At 38.9% G+C, this 25,937-nt stretch overlaps 1 protein-coding gene across 2 annotated transcripts in view; it reads left to right on the top strand.

Annotated features, from left to right (window-relative positions):
* TMTC2 (transmembrane O-mannosyltransferase targeting cadherins 2) overlaps positions 1 to 25,937 on the top strand; it is a 423,501-nt gene that overhangs the window by 383,146 nt on the left and 14,418 nt on the right. The gene's annotated exons all lie outside the window — the stretch shown is intronic.

Below are 25,937 nucleotides of genomic sequence, written 5' to 3'. Positions count from 1 at the left end.
CCTTCCTCTCTGTCTCTCTCTTCCCCTCCCGCAGCGAGGCTCCATTGGAGCAAAGATGGCCCGGGCACTGGGGATGGCTCCTTGGCCTCTGCCCCAGGCGCTAGAGTGGCTCTGGTTGCAGCAGAGCGACGCCCCGGAGGGGCAGAGCATCGCCCCCTGGTGGGCAGAGCGCCTCCCCCTGGAGGGCGTGCCAGGTGGATCCCGGTCAGGCGCATGCGGGAGTCTGTCTGTCTCTCCCCGTTTCCAGCTTCAGAAAAATACAAAAAAAAAGAACACAATGTATTTATAAGATTTCACTGGAAATATAAGTGTGATTAGTGAAAATGCAAGTTGTAGGTTCACCACTATAGCTATTAATGCCACCAGTTTGTGTGCATTAAGGAAGAAGATGAAAGGTTACATATGAGAAAAAAAAGTACCAACATGTATGTACTTGTTTAGGTAGAAACAAAGAAATGGAAATTATGAACTTTCTTTTAAAAGAGGGATTTTTGTTCCTCCAGAGCCATCTTCTACCCAAAGGGCACCCCTAACCGGCCTCCTCTTTTCATGGATGCCATTATGTTGTAGAGATAATCCTACTCCCAGCCTTAAACTAAAGGTCTTCTTCTTCCATTCCATTGTTTTGCTATCCCTTAGAGCAGTGGTCCTCAAAGTGTGCACCGGGGCGCACTGGTGCACCCTAGAAGATTTCCAGGTGTGCTCTATGGTATTCCAGAGAAATATGTGCCTGTTGGGGACCAAAAAACCCAACAGGGTCGTTGGAGTTTAGATTTTTAGGGGACAGAAGTGTGGGACATTGACTGTAAGCTGACAGTCTGTCCAACCCCCCACCTCACTTGCCTGATTAGGTTGCAAAAGGCTGTTAAGCTGTGGTGCTGGATTGTTTACACTACCCCCCATGTTCCCGGAAAGACTGGAGGCAAGTTTCTTCTATCCTTTGTTTAGTGTAAAGTTAAGATGATATGTATGGTTGGGGTTTTCTGCACTCAACACAATTAAGAGTAAAAAGAGAGGAATTCTTCAATGTATTGACAAGGAAATGAGAGTTTGCCTTTCAAATATATGCCCAAACGTTGAAGAAATTGCTAGGACACATCAGGCTCGTGATTCTCATAAACACAAGAATGAAAAAACTTAACACATTCACACTGGGACCTGCCGAATTTACTTAGTCTTACTAAGAATGTATCCATATATATAAAAAGATAACTTTTTTGTCATTTTTTTTTACTTTTTTGCCCCTCTTTTTTATGAATTCTAAAAAGCATAACAAAAAATGAAACATAAAAATATTTTTTAATGTCAGAATAAATGTACTTTTGTCATATTTGTTTAATTACCGTAAAAGCACACTTCAACTTTATTTTTTTATTTTTTTATTTTTTTTCTGAAGTTGGAAACTGGGAGACAGACATACTCCTGCATGCGCCTGACTGGGATCCACCCAGCATGCCCACCAGAGGGTGATGCTCTGCCTATCTGGGGCGTTGCTCTGTTGCAATCAGAGCCATTCTAGCACCTGAAGCAGAGGCCATGGAGCCATCCTCAGCACCCGGGCCAACTTTGCTCCAATGGAGCCTCGGCTGCAGGAGGGGAAGAGAGAGACAGAGAGGAAGGAGAGGGGGAGAGATGGAGAAGCAGGTGGGCGCTTCTCCTGTGTGCCCTGGCTGGGAATCGAACCCAGGACTCCTGCACACCAGGCCGATGCTCTACCACTGAGCCAACCAGCCAGGGCCCTATTTTTTTTTCTTTATCATTTGACTTAACTATTAAAACATATTTCTCAGAAATTTGTATATAGTGCACCTACAGTTATTTGTAGGATTTTAAATGCACCCCAACTTCAATTTGAGAACCACTGCCTTAGAGCAAAAGCTTCTTGCACACAGTCACAGCTGATGGAGGCATGGCTGTGTCCTAATGTGTTAGAGAGCAAAAGAAAGGAAGTTTAGAGTAGATTTTTCCTTTTATTTAAGTTACACACATCCATTCTTCTCACACTTCATTGATGATAATTTGATTACACAATCAAACCTGAGCAGCTGGCAAATACTGCCTCTAGCTGAGAGCCATGTGCCCAGAAAGAAGGGAAAACCAGATAGTAATGGGGCACAGTCAGCAGTCTTCACCATATTTTTTATTTTGTTTTCATTGTTTAATCTGTCCTTTCTAAATATAAATTTCTATTTATAATAGGTTGTTTTTCATCGTTCAGTTGAATAAAAATGATATCTATATTCTTGTTATCCTCATGAATAAACCTTTACCATGGGTCTCATCAGGCATTCCTCTATCAAATTGTATCAAGTTGTATTTATTATACATGTATAGAGATGAGCAAAACCTAGGTTTTCCTTATCTTGAAAAGTACACAAGTGGCAAATTAAATAAAAGTATAAAGCATTCTTTCCTCTATGGATATGCAAATAGATATTTGCAAACTGGTTTGCAAGTTGCCGGTGGTTACATAGCAACTTTTTTGAGATATAATGTGTTCATTATTAAAGTATCACCATGCTTCAAAGAGCCTCACATTGTATCTTGGAAGATGTGCAGTTAATTCTGTCTCCCATTCAGGATGTTACCGTGTGTGTGTGCGCGCACACGCATGCGGCCCCACAAATAAGCACACATTCATCTAGCAGTTTATTTCACCTTAGAAGCATATGGAATACTTTTTTACAAGATAACAAATAATGAAATATTAGAGAAGAGAATCCTTGGAAACGATGTGCAATTGAATTTCTTGTCATCAAGTCTATAAATGATATTTTAAATATTCCATTTTAATATATTCTTCCTGGATGAACTTGACCAGATTTGAAGAAAAGGGAAAAGTAAAACACAACCCTCTAGATATCTCCAGACTTGACCAGTTCCCTTGTGCCTGAGAGTTGGAAAGGACAACTTCAGTGAATGTAACGGTGCCATAGAAAACAGGAAAGAAAAGGCACTAAAGTATTTTTATGTTTCCTTGTTTCAGTTTTTTTTTCTGTTTTAAATATCTTGTCAACTTATTGTTGGATTTATTTGTGCGAGAGTCTAGAAGGTAGCAAGGGATTGTGATCGCCAAGTTTATGCTACACTTGTATCTGCTACCTCTCTGCAGAGGAAGCTTCCCTTCTGCTTTTCTTTCCTGAGCAAAGGGAATGAATTAAGGTCTGAGAAATGAAGAGAACAGTCATAAGCTACCTAGAAGCAGAGCAGTAGTAACTAGAGGAGGAAAGAAGAATTTGGGAAAAATACAGGAGATCAAATGAACAGTTTTTTAATGCATCCTACCATATCAGATATTAACATCTGATATTAACATGTTATGTTAATATCAGGAACAATAGGCTATCGAATAAGAAAAAACATTAAAAGGGATAAGTAGGGTGTTTGCATATTAATAAAAACAATTATTAATAATAAATGAAAATTTAGGGATAACTTATTTTTAACTTAAACAAAAAAGAAATTATCAGAATCCCAGGAAAACATTAACAAATTATAACCATGCACTTGGCCAGTGTTTGATGACTCCTTAACAGGAGTTAAGAAGTAAGAAAGAAAGAGGAGTTGGTAGCTTGGGTCACCAAGTCTGACCCTTGTTAAGCCAATAGGGAATCTTGAAGGAGGAGCCTATCTGATGGGCAGGATAATGTGTTGACACTGACTGCTGGATATCCTAGATACCTATCAGGCAACTGAATATGAGCCTGGAGATTAGCGGAGAGGTCAGGGCCGGAGATACAGGTTTTGAAGTCATGGTATAAAGCCAAGAAAGAACATGTAGAGTCCATGGAAAGATACCCAGTAGGTTCTGTGATTCCTAAAAGAAATGTTAGTGCGAATTAGCAGAGAAGCTTGCAAAAGTGAGAAGGAATTCCTCAAGAGGTGGGAGGCTGGTGTGTGTGCATATGTCTGTGTCTGTTTGTGTGTGCCTGTATACGGGAACATTTAAGCTGAAGCCTACAGTATTAGCTAATGGATTTGACATAGGGTGTGTGAGAGAGAAGTCGAGAAGACTGCATGTTTTTTTGACATGAGCAACTTTCAGGAACATCAAGTTGCCATTTCCTGATACGGGGAAGACTTTCTCCAAAGAGTAGGTTTGGTGAGTCAGTGAGTCAGGGAAGGAAATAAAGAAGAATGACTTTTAACAGAAATGCAGCTTTATAGCTTTATCACAGTTACTTAATTAATGATAATGGCTTTTTAAACCACACTAGATTATTGTAATGAACAAACTCATTTACATTTTGTAGCTTCTCATTTGCATGTAAACCATTTATTATAATGTAGTTGGCTTTACAAGCAGGTTAAATATGCCTCCAGAAAACCCTTTTCACAATATTAAATTGCTTAACAAGTTTTTTCTCCTTAGATATTAGAATTGAAAATTGAAACTTAAATGAGAAAGATTGCCTCTAGATCTGAAGTCAGAAATGATGATTTTTTACTATCATAAAAATCTGACATCATGAGCAATGTATTAAATTGAGAGAAAAACCTTGCACATCTCAAATATGTATCTCTTGGACAGGTATAAACAAGTTGCTTTTATTCAATATACTTGACATTACATTATTCAAATATGCCTTCCACATAGCTGGAGGAATGTACAGTTTATATTTATAGTTTTTAGAACCACTGTTTGGAATAGTAATATATTTTCTGCCACATTCAGGAAGTTGACCAAAATCAGACACCAAAGCACATGTGGTAGAAAGTACAAAGTGTGAGAGATATGAAGCTGCCAGGAAAGGCAGCACGTGGGCTCCTTCATCCACTAACGCCCTTCACGTGGCCTTCAGGCCTTACTCGATCTGGACTCGGGCAGTCATTGCGGCCACCTCTCACACTTCTCTGACCTTTGTTCTCTGAGCACTCATCAGCCAGGTTTTCTGTCGGGGTCTTGAACTTGCCATGCCTAGTCTAAACTCAGGACTTTGAACTTCTGCCTCTACCTCCTTCCTCTATAATTCCTATGCATTCATCTGATTTCAGCCTGACAATTACATATGATCAAGGAAAACCTCCGAACTCCATTTGCTTCCTACAGTTCGCTTCATGCCTATTGTTCTTACCATAGCTGATCTTTATTTAGTCGTGATTATCTGATAGTTCATTTCCCTCGTAAGAGCATAGGCTCCATGAGGGCAGTTTATGTTTGCTTATAGTTCATAAATCCGTTACACCGGGCACATGTCTGTTAATATTCAATAGTAAATGCTTAAGATATTGTTGTTGACTAGGCAGGTGAAGATGGGTGATCTTGCTGAAGTCACACACCTAACTAGAGATAGAGCCAAGGTATTGATTCATGCTACTAGTCATCTAAAGAGAAATCAAGGAAGAGGTGAGTTTTAGTTTTCTTCTGTGGCTTGGAAAGGATAAAATGAAGTTATTTACAAGTAGTTGTTATAGGAAAATTGTTCACATGCGCACAGACACCCATGGTAGCTGAGCATGACTATACCTAATCCCTCTTTCTAGCTGTTTCTCCAGGCTTCTTCTTTCCCTTGGGCTCAAAACCACTTTCTAGCTATCTGCTCATGGTTGTACCATAAGGCATCTACAGAAAAGCATGTGTTCTTTTTTTCACAAATGTTTATTGACTACCTACCTATTCATGATCAGAACTTCTCTAGGTATTAGGGATGAGCAGTGGCAAGATAAATAAGGCTCTCTTCTACTTACAAAAAAAAAAGATTTTTCTTCTGGTTGTAGAAAGGACATAGAAATATAACGTTATTGAATGATGCATGTTAATGAGGAAAATAAAACATACGCCATAAGAAAATAAAGCACAGCCCAGCCCTGGCTGGTTTGCTCAGTGGTAGAGCGTCAGCCTGGTGTGCAGAAGTCCCGGGTTCGATTCCCGGCCAGGGCACACAGGAGAAGCGCCCATCTGCTTCTCCACCCCTCCCCCTCTCCTTCCTCTCTGTCTCTCTCTTCCCCTCCTGCAGCTGAGGCTCCATTGGAGCAAAGATAGCCCGGGCGCTGGGGATGGCTCCTTGGCCTCTGCCCCAGGTGCTGGAGTGGCTCTGGTTGTGACAGAGCAACGCCCCGGAGGGGCAGAGCATCGCCCCCTGGTGGGCAGAGCGTTGCCCCTGGTGGGTGTGCCGGGTGGATCCCGGTCGGGCGCATGTGGGAGTCTGTCTGACTGTCTCTCCCCATTTCCAGCTTCAGAAAAATATTTTTAAAAAAAAGAAAATAAAGCACAGTGGAGGGCGGCTGTATACTTTAGGTTGAATAATTACTTTTTAGCTTCTCTACAAAGTGAGATATAACCTGTGACTGAAATAGCAAGGAGTCAAGGGGTCAGCCATGCAAAAATGAGGGTAGGAGCAGCTTGTGTGAAAGCCTGAAGATGGGCGGAAGGAAGGTGGGAGCAGGAGGGTGGCCAGTGTGGAGGGAGCATGTGGTGAGAGGGCGGGGCAGGAGCCGAGGTTGCAGAGGTGAGTAGGGCAGCCAGCAATGACTTCGGATTTTATTTTAATACAGAAGGAAACCTCTTGGGTAATTTAAGTGTGTAATATAATTTTATTTAAATTCTACAAAAATGAATAAGTAAAATAAAATAAAAACTGGAAAAAGAAAAAAGTCTCCAGCAGCCCTAGCTAACACTAGGTGGGTCAGATTTTGGCACACAGAAAGGTAAAAATGAATTTCAATTCTGTTTTTTCTATCTATATAACTGCAAAAGAAAAAAGGAAGGAAGGAAGGAAAGAAAAAGAAAAAGAAAAAAAGAGATTACAAAGATGGGCACTCTGGCCAGTGGCTGAGTAGATAAAGCATCAAGCCAGCAAGGCCGTGGGTTCGACCCTCCAGTCAGGGCACCTAAGAGGAGGAATCAGTGAGTGCACAGCTAAATGGAACAACTTAGTGAAACTCTGAGTTGATTCTTCTCTCTGTCCCTTCCCCCTTTCCTTTCTCTCTTTCTCTCTCAAACCAATGGGAAAAAAATTTTTGTTTTAATTTTATAAAGATGTCTGGAGTCACAGTGTGGAGAATTAATTATAGGGACAGGCTAAAAGCAGAGACAGTTAATTCGCCATTACAGTAATTCATTCTGTAAAGGGTGATCGGTCCTATGTAGAGATGGAAAGAAATGGACAATTTCAGAGTAACTGACTTCATCGTTCCATCCCTGAACATCTCTTCCATATGGATTCTATACATTTTCCCAGTTAGTAAATTTACTTTTCACTCAAGTGGCCAAGCTAATAATTTCATTTACCTTCTCCTGTCTTTCCTTTGTCCTCACCTTCAACCAGCAGATGACCAAATCCTATCAGATATCAACCAAAAAAGGCATGCTTTAATATTTCTTCTTTTTATTATTATTGTTATTATTATTATTTTTAAGTGAGAGGCAGGGAGGCAGAGAGACAAACTCCAGCATGCTCCCTAACTGGGATCCACCCGGCAAGCCCTCCATAGAGCGATGCTCTGCCCATCTGGGGCCACTGCCCTGTTGCTTGGCAGCTGAGCTATTTTAGTGCCTGAGGCAAAGGCCATGGAGCCATCCTCAGTGCCCATGGCCAACTCATTCATATGAGCCATGGCTGTGGGAGTGGGAGAGAGAGAGAGAGAAAGCAATAAAGAGAGCAGGGGGAAGGATGGAGAAAGCAGATGGTCACTTTTCCTGTGTGCCCTGACTGGGAATCGAACCTGGGACTTCCACACAGTGGGCTGATGCTTTACCACTGAGCCAATATTTCTTCTTTATCTCTCCATGTTTCATTGCCTTAGCATAGGGTTCAGTAATTCCTTCTATGAGTTTTTTTTTGTTTGTTTTTATTTGTTTGTTTGTTTTTACAAAGACAGAGAGAGAGTCAGAGAGAGGGATAGATAGGGACAGACAGACAGGAATGGAGAGAGATGAGAAGCATCAATCATTAGTTTTTCGTTGCAACACCTTAGTTGTTCATTGACTGCTTTCTCATATGTGCCTTGACCGCAGGGCTACAGCAGACCGAGTAACCCCTTGTTCAAGCCAGCGACCTTGGGTCCAAGCTGGTGAGCTTTGCTCAAACCAGATGAACCCTCAGTCAAGCTGGTGACCTCAAGGTCTCAAACCTGAGTCCTCCGCATCCCAGTCCAATGCTCTGTCCACTGCGCCACCGTCTGGTCAGGCTTCTATGAGTTTTTTAAGAGTCCTCTAACTTGTCTGTGTCTCAAATCTCAGGTCTCTTAAGTCCGTTCTCCATTCTTGTCATAAGAGTTCCATCTTCCTAAAAACATAGTCCTTTCAAAGTACTGTTATAAATACTCTTTGACTTCTCATGGCTGGTAATAATCTTTTCCCACACTTTTTTTTTATTTTTGCTAGAAACAAAACCATTTTTCTAACAAAAGTTTTCCAGAAACCAAATGTGTAAAACAGGAGCTGTTTGTTACAAGGCTGCCCTTTCCCCCTCTGTTCTTGCATGCAACCGCAGGGCTACACGGCACTTCTCTTCCCACATCCCAGCCTACCAGCATCACTCACCAACCATGAACTCGACATGCTTTGAAATGTCATGCACCCTCTTGTGCCTTTGAGACTGTTCCTCTGTTTATATGCCCTGTCCTGTTCTTCCACGTGGGCTCGTGAATTCATCTATGAAAATTTATATCAAATAATTCTGTGCACTGCAGTATTATTTGCAATAGCAAAAAAAAAAAAAAAAAGGTAGAAGACTTATTAGATAAATAATGATATGTCATACCCTTTTAAAGAATTTAGATAAATTTAGGAATCCTTTTAACCAATATGATATGCTGAGCATGAGAGATTTCTTTCTATTACTGAGGGTGATTGTCTCTTAGTTATCAGATTCTCTTAATGCCAATATTCTCCTATAAAGGTTCAACATTTTGTTCAGTTTTCCGTTTTGCAGAGGAATGAAACATGACATATTCTCCTTACCTAGCTGTTTCCCAGGGCGCTCCTAATTTCTTGATTAAAAACTTAATTTTATTCTTTTTCTTACACAGTAGGTGATATTCTGCAGTGTTTATGGTAAAGATTTATAACAGTAATGAAATTTCCCAAACTAAATTAGAAAACACCCCATAAGCAAATGAATGAGAATGATTAATTTTTTTTCTCTAATAAAATTCTTACTGCACAATATCCACTCAGTCTCCTCGTTTTGGATTTTAAGTCTACACTTGTGATTTAGAGCCAAATTTTGAGCATATGCTGTTTTGAATTTACTTTTGCTTCTATGAATATATTTTCATTTTTCTTAAAAGCCAAATTCTTCTAGCATTAGGAAGGAAATAGAAATATATTTGAGTATGTGCTGTGTGCACAGATATTTGTGTCTGCTCAGATGCTTTTTGAGAGTAAGCTAAGTTAGAGGCACTCCGAGGTCTGTTTGGGTTCTTCTTCAGCTGAAGAATTCACGAAACAAATTGTATTCCAATAATTAAATGTAAAAAATAAATTGTTGCTTATCTTCCAGTTTTGGGCTACCTTACCCTTATAAATAATGTATTTTCACCCTTGGTGTATTTTTTCCCCATTAAAGAACCACTACCTAGAAGCTTGCTCATTACCAGGAAAATATTATAACTTTTCTTAGGTAGTATTATTTCTGTAGATTCTCTCAGGTTTGCAAATTTTTTGTTTACCTATTCTATTACTTATTTCCTATAGTACCTAATAAGAAAATTAAACTATCTTTGCAGCTCTTTTTTTTTTTTTTTTTTTTTTTTTTTTTTTTTTTTTTTTAAGGAGAACTGACTTTACAATGTTGGGTAACTTTTCCAGTCATACAGCCCAGGTCTTTCAGCTGCTTTTTCATAACTGTTCCTACTTGCCATTTTGGAGAAATATTTATGGTCTTGGTATATCTGGAAATATGTCCTCCTTATTTATTGTAGGAATAAATTTATCAGTGATCACCTTTATAATCTGATGTCTTTTTGTTATTGTCAGGAAAGAACGATCTGTCTAAACACAATGTAATTATGTAGATAAAGCAGCATGGAAAAAAATCTTATTGTTATGCTTTTCTTTGTGACAGAGACAGGGAGAGACAGAGAGAAGGACAGATAGGGTCAGACAGACAGGAAGGGAGAAAGATGAGAAGCATCAATTCTTCATTGCGGTACCTTAGTTGTTTATTGATTGCTTTCTCATATGTGCCTTGACCAGGGGGCTACAGCAGACTGAGTGACCTCTTGCTCAAGCCAGCAACCTTGGGCTCAAGCTGGTGAACCTTGCTCAAACCAGATGAGCCCGCACTCAAGCTGGCGACCTCAGGGTTTTGAACCTGGGTCCTCTGTGTCTCAGTCTGAGTCCAGCACTCTATCACTGCACTACCGCCTGGTCAAGCTGTTGTGCTTTCTAAATTAACTAATATATGTAGAGCTATTCTATATTTTACTTATATCTGGAGCACTATTTTTTTTTCTCATTAAAAATACTAACAAGAATGAGCTGCAATTAAGATAATCTTTCCACTTTAATACCTAATAAATACTGAAGTAGCTGCTGGAATCTTCCAGGAAGCAAGCATGGCACATCCAGGATATTCATTGATTAACAAATTATTGGATTGCCTTAGTGTCATTGCAGTTTTGTTTTATAATCTTACTTTCCTTTGCACTTCAGTAACAAGCTAAAAACAAGCAGATCACATTATCAATCAATCTGCATGCAATAGGACTCTATAAATGGAAATAAATCAAGTAAATTAAAATAGCACAGACATTTAGTATGATTGTTTGTGACATTATTTTGCATTCAAAGATAAAACCTCAAGAGAATGTTTGGGGTGATTAAATAATCATGAACAGCAGTGTTTTGTTTTTAAATATCTAAGCATTGTAATTTTAAACCTACTGTTGTTGAGCAATGAGCCATTATAAAGATATAAATTTCATGTTTCTTCAAGTAGATATTGGTTTATTTTTATTCTTAGAACATAAGCAAGAAATAAAGGCTAAATTAAGAATAATTTCATGGACCCCATATACTATTTCTTTTTCTATAGAGAGAGAGGCAGGAAGGAAGAGAGAGAGATGAGAAGTATAAACTCATAGTTGTGTCACTTTACTTGTTCATTGATTGCTTCTTTATTTTATTTTATTTTATTTATTTATTTTTTTATAATAAATTTTTATTAATGGTAATGGGATGACATTAATAAATCAGGGTACATATATTCAAAGAAAACATGTCTAGGTTATTTTGTCATTAAATTATGTTGCAAACCCCTCGCCCAAAGTCAGACTGTCCTCTGCCACCCTCTATCTAGTTCTCTGTGCCCCTCCCCCTCCCCCTAACTCTCTCCCTCCCTCCCTCCCATGTCCTCCCTCCCCCCACCCTTGGTAACCACCACACTCTTGTCCATGTCTCTTAGTCTCATTTTTATGTTCCACCAATGTATGGAACCATGTAGTTCTTGTTTTTTTCTGATTTACTTATTTCACTCCTTATAATGTTATCAAGATCCCACCATTTTGCTGTAAATGATCTGATGTCATCATTTCTTATGGCTGAGTAGTATTCCATAGTGTATATGTGCCACATCTTCTTTATCCAGTCTTCTATTGAAGGGCTTTTTGGTTGTTTCCATGTCTTGGCCACTATGAACAGTGCTGCAATGAACATGGGGCTACATGTGTCTTCACGTATCAATGTTTCTGAGTTTTGGGGGTATATACCCAGTAGAGGGATTGCTGGGTCTTAAGGTAGTTCTATTTTCAGTTTTTTGAGGAACCACCATACTTTCCTCCATAATGGTTGTACTACTTTACATTCCCACCAACAGTGAATGAGGGTTCCTTTTTCTCCACAGCCTCTCCAACATTTGCTATTACCCGTCTTGTTGATAATAGCTAATCTAACAGGAGTGAGGTGGTATCTCATTGTAGTTTTGATTTGCATTTCTCTAATAACTAATGAAGCTGAGCATCTTTTCATATATCTGTTGGCCATTTGTATCTCTTCCTGGGAGAAGTGTCTGTTCATATCCTCTTCCCATTTTTTTATTGGATTGTTTGTTTGTTGTTGAGTTTTATGAGTTCTTTGTAAATTTTGGAAATTAGGCCCTTATCTGAGCTGTTGTTTGAAAATATCATTTCCCATTTAGTTGGCTGTCTGTTTATTTTGATATCAGTTTCTCTTGCTGAGCAGAAACTTTTTATTCTGATATAGTCCCATTCATTTATCTTTGCCTTCACTTCTCTTGCCATTGGAGTCAAGTTCATAAAATGTTCTTTAAAACCCAGGTCCATGATTTTAGTACCTATGTCTTCTTCTATGTACTTTATTGTTTCAGGTCTTATATTTAGGTCTTTGATCCATTTTGAATTAATTTTAGTACACGGGGACAGGCTGTAGTCGAGTTTCATTCTTTTGCATGTGGCCACCCAGTTTTCCCAACACCATTTGTTGAAGAGGCTTTCTTTTCTCCATTGTGTGTTGTTGGCCCCTTTATCAAAGATTATTTGACCATATATATGTGGTTTTATTTCTGGGCTTTCTATTCTGTTTCATTGGTCTGAGTGTCTATTTTTCTGCCAATACCATGCTGTTTTGATTATCGTGGCCCTATAATATAGTTTAAAGTCAGGTATTGTAATGCCCCCAGCTTCATTCTTTTTCCTTAGGATTGTTTTGGCTATTCGGGGTTTTTTATAGTTCCATATAAATCTGATGATTTTTTGTTCCATTTCTTTAAAACATCTCATAGGGATTTTGATGGGAATTGCATTAAATTTGTATATTGCTTTGGGTAATATGGCCATTTTGATTATATTTATTCTTCCTATCCAAGAACAAGGAATATTTTTCCATCTCATTGTATCTTTTTCGATTTCTCTTAACAATGCTTTGTAATTTTCATTATATAGGTCCTTTACGTTCTTTGTTATGTTTATTCCTAGGTATTTTATTTTTTTTGTTGCAATCGTGAAGGGGATTATTTTTTTGAGTTCGTTTTCTAGTATTTCATTGTTGGCATATAGAAAGGCTATAGACTTTTGTATGTTAATTTTGTATCCTGCGACCTTACTGTATTGGTTTATTGTTTCTAATAATCTTTTTGTGGAGTCCTTCGGGTTTTCGATGTATAGGATCATATCATCAGCAAAAAGTGATACCTTTACTTCTTCTTTTCCGATATGGATGCCTTTTATTTCTTTGTCTTGTCTGATTGCTCTGGCCAGAACTTCTAGCACCACGTTAAATAAGAGTGGAGAGAGTAGACAACCCTGTCTTGTTCCTGATTTAAGGTAGAAAGTCCTCAGTTTTATGCCGTTTAATAGGATGTTGGCTGATGGTTTATCATATATGGCCTTTATCATGTTGAGATATTTTCCTTCTATACCCATTTTGTTGAGAGTCTTAAACATATAATTGTGTTGTATTTTATCAAAAGCCTTTTCTGCATCTATTGATAAGATCATGTGGTTTTTGTTCTTTGTTTTGTTGATATGGTGTATTACGTTAACCGTTTTGCGTATGTTGAACCATCCTTGAGATTCTGGGATGAATCCCACTTGATCATGATGTATTATTTTTTTAATATGTTGTTGTATTCGGTTTGCCAGTATTTTGTTTAGTATTTTAGCATCTGTATTCATTAGAGATATTGGTCTGTAGTTTTCTTTCTTTGTGCCATCCTTGCCAGGTTTTGGTATGAGGGTTATGTTGGCCTCATAAAATGTGTTTGGAAGTATTGCTTCTTCTTCAATTTTTTGGAAGACTTTGAGTAGAATAGGAACCAAGTCTTCTTTGAATGTTTGATAGAATTCACTAGTATAACCGTCTGGGCCTGGACTTTTATTTTTGGGGAGGTTTTTAATAGTTTTTTCTATTTCTTCCCTGCTGATTGGTCTGTTTAGGCTTTCTGCTTCTTCATGACTCAGTCTAGGATGGTTGTATTGTTCTAGGAATTTATCCATTTCTTCTAGATTGTTGTATTTGGTGGCATATAATTTTTCATAGTATTCTACAATAATTCTTTGTATATCTATGATGTCTGTGGTGATCTCTCCTCTTTCATTTTGGATTTTGTTTATTTGAGTCCTGTGCCTTTTTTCCTTGGTGAGTCTTGCCAAGGGTTTGTCAATTTTGTTGATCTTTTCAAAGAACCAGCTCCTTGTTTTATTGATTTTTTTCTATAGTTTTTCTGTTCTCTATTTCGTTTATTTCTGCTCTGATTTTTATTATCTCCTTTCTTCGGCTGGTTTTGGGTTGTCTTTGTTCTTCTTTTTCTAGTTCCTTAAGGTGTGAAGTTAAGTGGTTTACTTCGGCTCTCTCTTGTTTGTTCATATAGGCCTGAAGTGATATGAACTTTCCTCTTATTACTGCTTTTGCTGCATCCCAGAGATTCTGATATGTCGTATTTTCATTTTCATTTGTCTGCATATATCTTTTGATCTCTGCGCTTATTTCTTCTTTGACCCATTCATTTTTTAGAAGTATGTTGTTTAGTTTCCACATTTTTGTGGGTTTTTCCCCCTCTTTTTTGCAGTTGAATTCTAGTTTCAAGGCTTTATGATCAGAAAATATGCTTGGTACAACTTTGATTTTTCTGAATTTGCTGATATTGTCTTTGTGGCCCAACATATGGTCAATTCTTGAGAATGTTCCATGTACACTAGAGAAAAATGTATACTCTGTCGCTTTGGGATGAAGTGTCCTGTAGATGTCTATCATATCCAGGTGTTCTAGTATTTCGTTTAAGGCCACTATGTCTTTGTTGATTCTCTGTTTGGATGACCGATCTAGAGCCGTCAGCGGTGTATTGAGGTCTCCAAGTATGATTGTATTTTTGTTGGTTTTTGTTTTAAGGTCAATAAGTAGCTGTCTTATATATTTTGGTGCTCCTTTGGTGCATATATATTAAGGATTGTTATGTCTTCTTGATTCAACTTCCCCTTAATCATTATGAAATGACCATTTTTGTCTCTGAGTACTTTTTCTGTCTTGTAGTCAGCATTATTAGATATGAGTATTGCTACACCTGCTTTTTTTTGGGTGTTGTTTGCTTGGAGTATTGTTTTCCAGCCTTTCACTTTGAATTTGTTTTTATCCTTGTTGCTTAGATGTGTTTCTTGTAGGCAGCATATAGTTGGATTTTCTTTTTTAATCCATTCTGCTACTCTGTGTCTTTTTATTGGTAAGTTTAATCCATTTACATTTAGTGTAATTATTGACACTTGTGGGTTCCCTACTGCCATTTTATAAATTGCTTTCTGTTAGTTTTGTATCTAGTTTGATTCTTCTCTTTTGTTTTTCTATCATTTGTTTTTGTTTGTTTGTGTTCCATACTTCTTTCCTCTGTTGCTACCTTTTTTAAGTCAAGTGTTTTTGTGGTGGTTTTTTCAAGGGTGGTTACCATTAAGTAATGAAAAGGGTACCTACCATATTCATTGTAGTACCCTATCTTATAAGTATTTCTGCACTTCATCGTCCTTTGCTACTGTTAATCTCCATCCTCTCCCCCCTTTTTTTCCTTTGTTGTCACAGTTTAAGTTTGGTTTTATTGTGTTCTTGGTGGAGCTGTTACTTGTGGTGTTGTTTTCTTTTGTTCTTTGAATCTGGTTGGAAAACTCCCTTTAGTATTTCCTGGAGTGGGGGCTTTCTGGTGATAAATTCTCTCATCTTTTCTGTATTTGTGAATGTTTTTATATCTCCTTCATACTTGAAGGATAGCTTTGATGGGTATAGTATTCTTGGCTGAAAGTTCCTCTCTTTCAGGGCTTTAAATATTGGGGTCCACTCTCTTCTAGCTTGTAGAGTTTCTGCTGAGAAATCTGATGATAATTTAATAGGCCTTCCTTTATATGTTGTACTCTTCTTTTCCCTGGCTGCCTTGAGAATTTTTTCTTTGTCATTGGTTTGTGTCACCTTTATTATGATGTGCCTTGGAGTGGGTTTGTTGGGGTTAAGAAAACTCGGTGTTCTGTTTGCTTCTTGAATTTGAGGCTTTAGTTCTTTCCACAGGCTTGGGAAATTCTCGTCTATTATTTGTTTGAGTATATTCTCCATTCCATTTTCTTTTTCTTCTCCCTCTGATATACCTATTATTCTTATGTTATTCTTTCTGATGGAGTCAGACAATTCCTGTAGGGCTTTCTCGTTTTTTATTAATTTTGAGTCTCTTTCTTCTTCTCTCTGTTGTGCCTCAAGTTGTTTGTCTTCTATTTCACTAATCCTATCTTCAATCTGGGCTGTTCTGTTAGCTAAGCTTGTTATCTCGTTTTTCAGCTCGTAAATTGAGTTTTTCATTTCTGTTTGATTTGTTTTTATAGTTTCAATTTCCTTGGTAATATATTCTTTGTGTTCATTGAGTTGTTTTCTGATCTCCCTATATTGCCTTTCTGTGTTTTCTTGTATATCTCTGAGTATTTTTAAGATTTCTATTTTAAATTCTCTGTCATTTAGCTCCAAGGCTTCCAATATGTTAAATCTTTTCTCCATAGATTTTTCCACATCTATTTGTGTTACCTCTCTTTCTTTTGTATCCATAATATTCGATTTCCTCTTTCTTATCGGCATCTGAGGGTGGTCTTGTTGATAGCACTAATTAGAATTAATAAAGAGTAAAAAGAAAAAAAAAAAAAAAAAAAAGGTAAAACACCCCACAAAAAAAAAACAGTAATAATTTATTATTTCCCCCTTTTTTCTTTCTTCTCTTTCCCTCCTCTCCCCTCCTCAGGGAAATATCGTGCCTATAATGGAGGGCCTGATTTGGGGTGAAGAGTTCAAGGGGCAAAAAAAGGGAGTAGGGACCTACTAAATGCAAAAAAAAAAAAAAAAAGGAAGAAAATCTTAGACAAGCATAAGATGATTTGCTTGTAAGTGATGGTCAACTAAGAGATATAATGAGAGGGATAAGAGGGAACCAGAAAAAAGGACCAAAAAAGAATAATAAAGAAGAAAAAAATAAAAATAATAAGTAAAAATCTGTTGTATTAAGTGGAGCGAAGACTAAATACAATGGAGACCTTGGGTTGGGAGGACCCAAAATGCCACAAAAATAAACAAACAAGAAAAAAAATAAAAACAAAAGCAAAAAAGAAAAATAAAGCCAAAAAATGCCTTGAGTCCCAAATTAACTAATTTGTTCGTGATTGAGGATTAAATGGGAGGAAAGTAAAATGAGAAAAGAAAAAACGAATAGAAAGGAAAAAATAAGAAAAAGAGAAAAACGAAGGAAGAAATAAAATAGGAAGAGAAAAAAAACAAAATAAAGCAAGACAAAAAAAAAACAAAAGAGGAGAGAGTGAGAGTTAAGTGTTTTGGAGTATAACCTTAAAGGAGGGTGAGGATGAAGAAGAGAAATAAAATGTAACACTCATAGGTAGTGTAGTTCAAGAAAAGGGAAGCATAAGATGGGCAGCGAATAGAAGGACCGAGGTGGAGGAAATAAAGGCAATAAGATAGAAGAAACAAACAACAACAACAAAAAAAGAATTAGTGGAACAAGTTGTAAAGTCTGTGGATTTTTCTTGATTTTGAGAGGTTAACTTCTTCCTTTTTCTTTTCTCTCCCTCTTCCTGGTCGGTGACTCTGTACCCCAGGCTCTGCCCCTGTGTCACACTTAGGTAGGGATTTGCAGTTGATGGGATTCTATGGCAATGTCATATAATTGGCTTTAGTCTTGCTGGTAGTCAAGGCTTGTTGGTGTTTGCAGGGTCCAATGATGAGAGAGTTTGCTTTCCTGGATTCTCTCTCCTAGTCCCCCCTTTCTGAATTAGCAGCCTGGTGATCCAGCTATAAGGCTGCAACTGCTTCTGCCTGGGGAGTAAGAGGCTCAAAGAGCTGGGAAATCCCCACTCTATCCCCACTCAGTGCAAAGCTTTGGGAAAGGCTCTGGCAGTCAGGGCCTCCAGTGTAATCAGGCGGGGGTGGGAGTCAATTGTTGTCAAGGTGACTGTTCAGCGCCTATCATTCAGTTGGACCTCTCAACCCAGGCTTTCCACACTTTGTAGCCTGTTTTTGCTGGGAAGAAGAGGCACTAGTCTCTGCTTGCGACTAGTGTAGTATAGATCTTATTATTTGCCAAGTCCTTCTTGTTAGCGTTTATCCCTGAATATGGAGGCTCTATCAATCAGAAGTTGCCCCCGCCCCTTTAGCGAGAGGCACTAAAAAATATCACGCCTCTTGTCTTGGATCGCTGAACTGAGAGAGATCTTATCAATTAGAACCGAGGGTGTGCAGATTTCATGGGTTAAGCTAATTTCAGTGATTGGGTCGCAGCTGTGCTCCCGAAGGTATTTTAGGCTGCCTGCGCGCGCCCCTCCCCCAACGCTTGATTGTTAGCTTGAATGGCTGGGTGAGGTGCCCCGCCCACGGAGAGAATCTCCCAAGCCTCTCCCGCTCGCCCTGCCGCTGGCGGCTGGATCGCACCAGGCGCAGGATAATGGGGCCCCCTGGGTGTGCGGACCAGTAGGGCGCTCTGGACGCGTGGAATGCCCAGGGCACGCGCGCGAATGGGGTGCTCCGGGCACCGGTGGCTGGCGACTCTCACTCGTAGTGCGCGGGCCACTGGGAACGTAAGTGGTGCTCACTCTGCAACCGGACCGGGCGCGCGCCCCGCGGCTTGCGGCGGCTCGGCTCGCGGCGGCTCAGCTCGCGGCGGCTCAGCTCGCGGCAGCTCGCGGCTCCCGAGTGTGGGCTAACTCACCACAGGCTCACTTCTTCGTGGCTTGAATGAACGTCCCTGCGGTAGCTTCCTCCACACCCTCGTCTCTCAGATTCAAGTGATAACAGTCCTTTTGCTATCAGTTTGTGTGGAATTCCGGAATGCTCCGAGGATAGATTTTTCTGTTTCTAGTTGATAAATTTGTTGTGATTTAGGGGAGAGCTGTCGGACGCGCAGCTCACGGCGCCATTTCCATGACGTCACTCTCTGCTTCTTTATTTTAAATGTGATAATTTTTTTCTTTATGGAGACAGAGAGAGGGTCAGAGAGAGGGATAGATAGGGACAGACAGACAGGAATGGAGAGAGATGAGAAGCATCAATCATCAGTTTTTCATTGCAACGTGTTAGTTGTTCATTGATTGCTTTCTCATATGTGCCTTAACTGTGGGCCTTCAGCAGACCAAGTAACCCCTTGCTCAAGTCAGTGACTTTGGGCCCAAGCTGGTGAGCTTTGAGCCCTCAGTCAAGCTGGCGACCTCCAGGTCTCGAACCTGGGTACTCCGCATCCCAGTCCGATGCTCTATCCACTGCGCCACCGCCTGGTCCGGCCATTGATTGCTTCTTATACATGCCTTAACTCAGGAGTGGGGGCTCAAGCCGAGCCAGTGACCCCTGTCTAAGCCAGTGAGCATGTGATCATGTCCAAGTTCCCATACTCAAACCGGGGACCCTGAACCCATGCTGGTAAGCCTTCGCTCAAGACAGATGAACCCCTACCCACCGTGCCACAATTTGTCAAGTGGACCCCAAATACTTTTCAGTGGGTTTCAGAAAAATCATAGAAAATTCATGTCAGTGCACAGATTGAATTTCTCTGTCGATTGTTTTGTCTCCCATTTTCTTCATTTTTTGGTTCGTCTTATGCCATTAAATTATAGTTAAGGCTATGGTTCATCCAGTCTATGCAAATGCTTGAGACCAACATTGTGATTCTCAGCATTTCCCAAAATGAAAACAATCCCTGTATCACCATCATAATAAACTGGAATATTAGCATGGAAAGAGAAGAGGAAAGAGAGTGAAGAGAATTGGTTTTGGGGCCCACCACCACTGATTACTGTTTTTGTTACCTTGAACAACTTAATATTTCAGCATCCAGATTTCTCTGATCCATTGTAAGAATCAAATGAGACCACGTAAGTATATATGCTTTGAAAAACTTAAAAGTAACAAATTAATGTAAGGTAGCACTATAATTAATAAAGGTAGACTTTTTGACCCCTTAAGTCACTAAGACTAAAGAAAGTCTAGGGGCTTTGCTTACCATGGATATCGAACAAATAATTGCGCTGAGGATGAAAACAGTGTGTCACTTTGAAGGTTAACAGCCAGCTAGTGATATTTTTACTAGGAAAACTGCATGTTTAGAGAGCAGGTAAAGAATGAAAATTACAAAGGTAATTCTAAAATATTACAGTTAACAGTAATTCATATGTGACTAGTTTACATATTGACACTGGATCTTTGCAGTTGAGAAGACCTTTGCCACCTTCCGGCCCTGAGAGTGCATGTATGCCTGTGGGAACTTTGTGCTCACCCGAGAACAGATTTGATTTGAGATAGACAGCAAGGACAGTGGGCACATGTGTCCCTCATCCATTCTCTGAACATCTGTCCTGGCAACATGGAAAGTTTCTTATTATTTTACTCCTCCTATAAGTGAACAAAGGAACAAATTTACTTGATCTGTGAAGAAGCAGTGTTTGCTACTCTAATTTGCTGCTTAATGATAAAGCGAGAGGCTCGAGAAGGAGGAAAAGGTTCCTTCCTTCTCCTTTCATGAGGATGGAATTAGACTTAATCTTGGCAAGAAGTACATTGCCCTGCAGACAACATATTATTATCCATCCAAATTTTCACAGAGATGTAAGAAAGGGATTGTGTCACAATGCAGAATACTCATGTATGTGACAAATGTTCTCTATGGAAAAGCACAACATGCTTCTCAGAAATGAGCAGTGGGTTGTGGGGTGGTTCTCAGTGGTGAGCTGAACAGAGCTGGGTGCTGCCAGGAGGGGGTAGCCATCCAGGAGGACGGCAGAGTGTTTCATTGCTGTCTGAGCCTTCGTTCGTGTTGCTTTTCTGCATTTGCTGCTTTCTCGCTTCCTTTCCCTTGAGTGTAAAAACATTTCGAAAGCAAGATTCACTTTTTTTTTAATTCCACCTGTTACTTAGTAACAGGTCTGAACACTCCAGATGCAGGTCTTACACCCAGTTCTTCCTTAATAGTGCCACCTTCACATTTTGAAACCAGTTCCTAAAACTGTCAACACTTCAGTAACTTTTATCATCACAAAGATTGATACTTCTTTTGGCACATGCAGAAGAGATTCTCTCCCCCGGGTGGGGGTAATGTTCTTCTGAAATGCTGAGGGTTTTCAGGAGGGGGATAGGAACCACTTCTCCAAAGAAGGGGTGGAGTGAGGAATTAAAAAAGAAAGGAAACAAATTCAAATTGGAGTTTGGGATTCTAAGTGGTGCGGGACCTGTACAAGCAGGGTTACCTTGAGAGTGGAGTACAATGACAGCCTTGTGTTTGGCTGATGAACCCTGAGCCCGTACTATTATAGTGAAGCAGAGCCTGTAATTGAGTCAAGACCCCCAAGGGGGAATGTAGTGTTTTTCTAGGTTGGTAGAATTATTTAGCAATTTGTGGAAGCAGACACAAATCCTCTCTAGAGAAAAGCATCCCAAATTCATGCCTGTTAGATTCCTTAGATTAAGATCAAGCAATTAATTAAAGAAAAGTCCAAGATCACTAAGACCACAAAGAAATAACCACCATGGATAAGAGTCAGCCAGGAACAAAATATTTAACCTCCAAATACAAATGTTGAAATCGTCATAAACAGTATATAGAAGAGTTTTGTATGAAATATTAAATAGATAATAGAATGATCTTGAAAGGAAAATAATTATTGGAGTCAATGTTCAATGGTTCAGTTAGTCACAAATGAGAGTATTAGTAAAATTGAAGATATATGTAAGCAAATTTTAGGGTGCCACACAGGAAAGGAAAATAAGCAATATGAAACTAAACTAAAGAATACTGGAAAATGCTATCAGAATATCTAATATCTATTCAGAGCCACAGAAGTAGAGTGTAAAGTGGTGAATATCCCAGAATTCTGTAGGATGATGAGAATATACACAGTATAATATATTCCAAATTTAATAAATGAACAGAAATCTGTACCTAGGTTCAGCATTGTAATATGATAGAATATCACAAACAAGATACTATAATCTAAGTGAGGCCAGAAAGAAAACGTACCTATGAAAGAATGCTAATTCAACCAAGAGCACATAATATCAGTAGCAATCAGAGACCTTCTAGAAGCTTTCATCACCACATCTAATACCACATGTGCCTTCAAATGCTGCTACTTTTCTTGTTATGGAGAAACTCTTCATATTTTAGCTTAAATCAACCTCTCATTTCTTCACTAGATGCCTCTGTTGTTGACCATTTAAGGACATTACTCCTGCTGTTACCCCCTTTCCCTCTTCCTCTGTTTCTCTGTCTTTCTCTCTTATAATAGAATTTCCCCTCTACCAGATTGTTCCCATCTGCATTTAAACATGATAATAATAATCTCAAAATTAAAACACAAAAAACCTCTTAAGCCTATTTCTGCCACTAGCTACCACTCCATTTTCCTCCTTTCCTTTATAGCAAAAATTTTTGTTTTCATTTGGAATGACTCGAAACAGGATTTTTGTCAAATGATGTTACCAAAACTGCACTTGTCAAGTAACTAGAGCAACACTCAACAGCGCTAAATCCATGTGTTCTCAGTTCTAATTTTACTTGTTCTATCAGTGGCATTTGACATAGATGATTACTCATTCCTCCTGGAAACATTTTCTTCACTTGGTTTCCAGGAGACCCTCAGTCTGCTAAATCTTAATTCTTCATTCTGTTATTCTTCATCCCTTTGGCTGGTTCTTTCCCATCCATTTGATCTTTTAACCTTGAAATTTTTTTCTTTGCTTGACTTACTTTTCTCTGGTCTGTATACTTATTCTCTCAGAAATCTCATCCTCTCTCATGGCTTTAAATGTCATTAAGTCACTGATGGCTCCCAAATTTATATCTCCACCTAAGATCTTTCTGGTGGAATCCATCCAGACTCATCTATCCAGTGTCTCCTTAGTATCTCCCTCAAGCTCCTAGTCCAAAACTGAGCTCCTGATCTTCTTCCCACACCATCTTCTCCATTGGTCTTTCCCATCGTGGTGAATTGCTTCATTCTTCCTGTTGCATCAGCCTCCTTCCACTGCTGCTGTCCTTGTCAAAGACATCAACATCACATGGCCTATAATACTGACATTAACTCCTTCCTTCCTCTACTTTCAAACATGGCAATCGGAGCTTAAATCAGATCATGTCATTCCAGTGCAGCTGACTCTCTCTTTTCCTAAGACCTTCCCAGATCTCCCTATTTAATACTGTAAAAAAGGTTCAGCACACTTTGGTTATAGCAGAGCAGATGATAAATATTTTAGGCTTTGCGGCCATAAGGTCTCAAATACTAAGCTGTGCTATTATAGTGTGAGTGCAGCCATAGGCAACGCGGACATGATTATGGATATGTTCCATTATAACCTTATTTATGGACATTGAAATCTGAATTATATTTAATTTTCATGTGCCATGTGGTATTATTATTCCTTTTGAGTATTTTCAATGCAGATTTTTCATTTGGCCAGTAGTGGGATGTATATGACCCACAGATTGTAGTTGGTTTAGATCTCGCCTCATATACAGTCCTTAAAGCATTTTTTTTTTACCCTATCATGTATCACAAAATAATTTGCTACATATTTTACTTATTTTTTGCGTTTATTATTTTTTATCTTACAAATCAGATACAAACTCGGTAAGGCCTGGGATTTTCAACTGTTTTTTTATACTGCTGAATCCAAAGTGAAGGTGCTCAATAATCTGATGTTAAATGAATGAGTGAATGAACAACTTTTAAAAAAAGAAGTAAAAAAGAGCGGGCTATAATAAATGAGATAATTGAAGAACTCAAATTTATTTGAGAAATTATAGTCAGAGAGCATCAGGACAGATATCACTTTAACTAGCTGCAGCCTGCAAAAGGCTCCTCAGTGACTTCCTTATTGAAATTTTATTATTTCATTTCATTGTTATACATTTTCTTTTTATCCTCCCTCAATTGCATTTACGTAACAAATATTGAACAAATTAAGATATACTTAATGCATTGATGCCCCTTGTCCTCGGATGGCCATGCTTCTCGTCCCCCCCCGCGTGGTTCTCCGGGTCTGGGACTCACACGCCTACAGTTAAGTAAGGCCACATGTAGTGCCGCTTCTCGGCTGGAGGCTGCCCTTTCACATGCTCACTTAGCATCCAGGACTTCATTTTCTAAGAGCATTGCCTCTATAATTACCGTTTAATTCCTCCTTCTCTTGGATGAACCAAAGAAATTAACAAAGTTCTTAACCGTCTGTCTTTGACTGAAGTAAATAAAAGTGTTAAATTATAGGAATTAGAGCATAGCTTATTTTCTATGAGCCATTTCAAGATGCTGAATTTTAATTTAATTATTATATGTAACGGACGTTAAGCATTTATGAGACAAATGGCCTACAATTTAATTAGATTAGCCTGTGAAATAGTTGTAAGGTATTTTTCCCCGCCGAGAAGGAAGGAAAGGGCCGGAGCCACAAAGTGTGGAATAACAAAAGGCTTTATTGAGTACAGAGCACGCTTCCGCCAGGCCAGGTTCCCTGGCCTCAAAGAAAGATGGAGGCCAGGGAAGTCGCAAGTGATGACCCACGTGGGAGATATTTAAAGGGTCCCTAGGGTGGTCAAGCTAATATGATGTGGTGAATCTCACTGGCTGGCAGACGGTCGCTTTTTTCCAAAGGGTTCCTGCGAAGTTTCTTTTGGCACTCTTGGTTGTGGGCGGTCCTAGCCAAAGTTCCAGGTCTGAGCTTTCCCCATTATCCACCAACCTTACAATAGTCATAACAGACTTTAAGAATAACTAATATGTAATAGCAGAAAAGGGTTTCTTACATGATGGGCCTTTTCTTGTACTTCTAAAGAAGTCCTTTTTGTTTTGCTTGTGTAGAGGGGAATGTATGGCCCAGTTTTCCTGCAGTCAGATATCAGTCACTATTTGAGGTTGTTGCATTGGCAATACCAATTTTTTTTGAGTAGTGAAAGTGTATTACTTTGTGATTTTATAAATGTTTGGCATGTAACACATGATCATTATGATTTATCTTAGTATTGAAGGTGTGTCTAAAAGAGGGGAAGCAGAAATGGGTAAAGGGGGATAAATGGTGGTGGAGGGAGACTTGACTTGGGGTGGTGAACACACAATGCAATACACAGATGATGTATTGTAGAATTGAACACCTGAAACCTATATAATTTTAATAACCGATGTCACCCCAATTAATTCAATATAAAAAATAAGAGAGAAAAATAAATCAGAGTTGGCATATGAAAATTAATCATTGGGTCCAAAGTCATTTATTTTGTTCTACCTTCCTTTTCCAAGTCTTGTTTGGGGTGTTATTTGTGGTATATGGGTGAAAAAGTATCAAATAAACATATCTGAGGCCAGCAGTTACTTGAACCCTGGATCTGTGGAATTGCTTTATTGATTGCTTATCATTTGCTTGATTGATTTCTTGTTTTATATTAACATGGTAAACCAAGGAAGGAAGCCAAGAAAGTAAAAGTGTAGCATTTTCAAAAACAGAGTTGTCAAAGAAGAGCTAAGATATTGACATTGTAGGTAAAAGCAATACAACATCTGTATTATACACAGTTTTGGAAGCTTTATGAAAAATAAATGTCATCAAGTGAGTCTTTAAAACCTTCTCATAGATACAAAAATGTGCTGACTCGACAGGCTTTAAGGAAAGTGATTAATGCATTCTGAATGTGGCGATTTCAGATAGGAGCATTTCAGAAACATAGGCAGAAGTGCAATCAATGTAGAGATCAAGAGGGTGTTATGTGAGCTCACTCTATACAAGTGACAGAAAGTCTGCCATTAAAGCTCCCTTGATTTGCCATGAGTGTAGATATACATGAGCCATGTTTATTTTTACATTTCAGCAGGTGTGACACTTTGGCAAGTGTAATGGCTTGGAGTATAGCATGGCTTCACCTTGATTGGTATGTCCTGATGGAATATTTCTTGAAATGATGTGTGGAGACCTTGCATCATTATTTTTCCAAGCATATATCAACAAAGTCTTGGCCCTATAAAAGTGCAAATAGAATGCCATG

The sequence above is a fragment of the Saccopteryx leptura genome, chromosome 2 (genome assembly GCF_036850995.1).
Source record: "Saccopteryx leptura isolate mSacLep1 chromosome 2, mSacLep1_pri_phased_curated, whole genome shotgun sequence".
Lineage (NCBI taxonomy): Eukaryota > Metazoa > Chordata > Mammalia > Chiroptera > Emballonuridae > Saccopteryx > Saccopteryx leptura.
The sequence above is the reverse complement of the archived record's forward strand: the minus strand, read 5'-3'. Positions and strand labels throughout refer to the sequence as shown.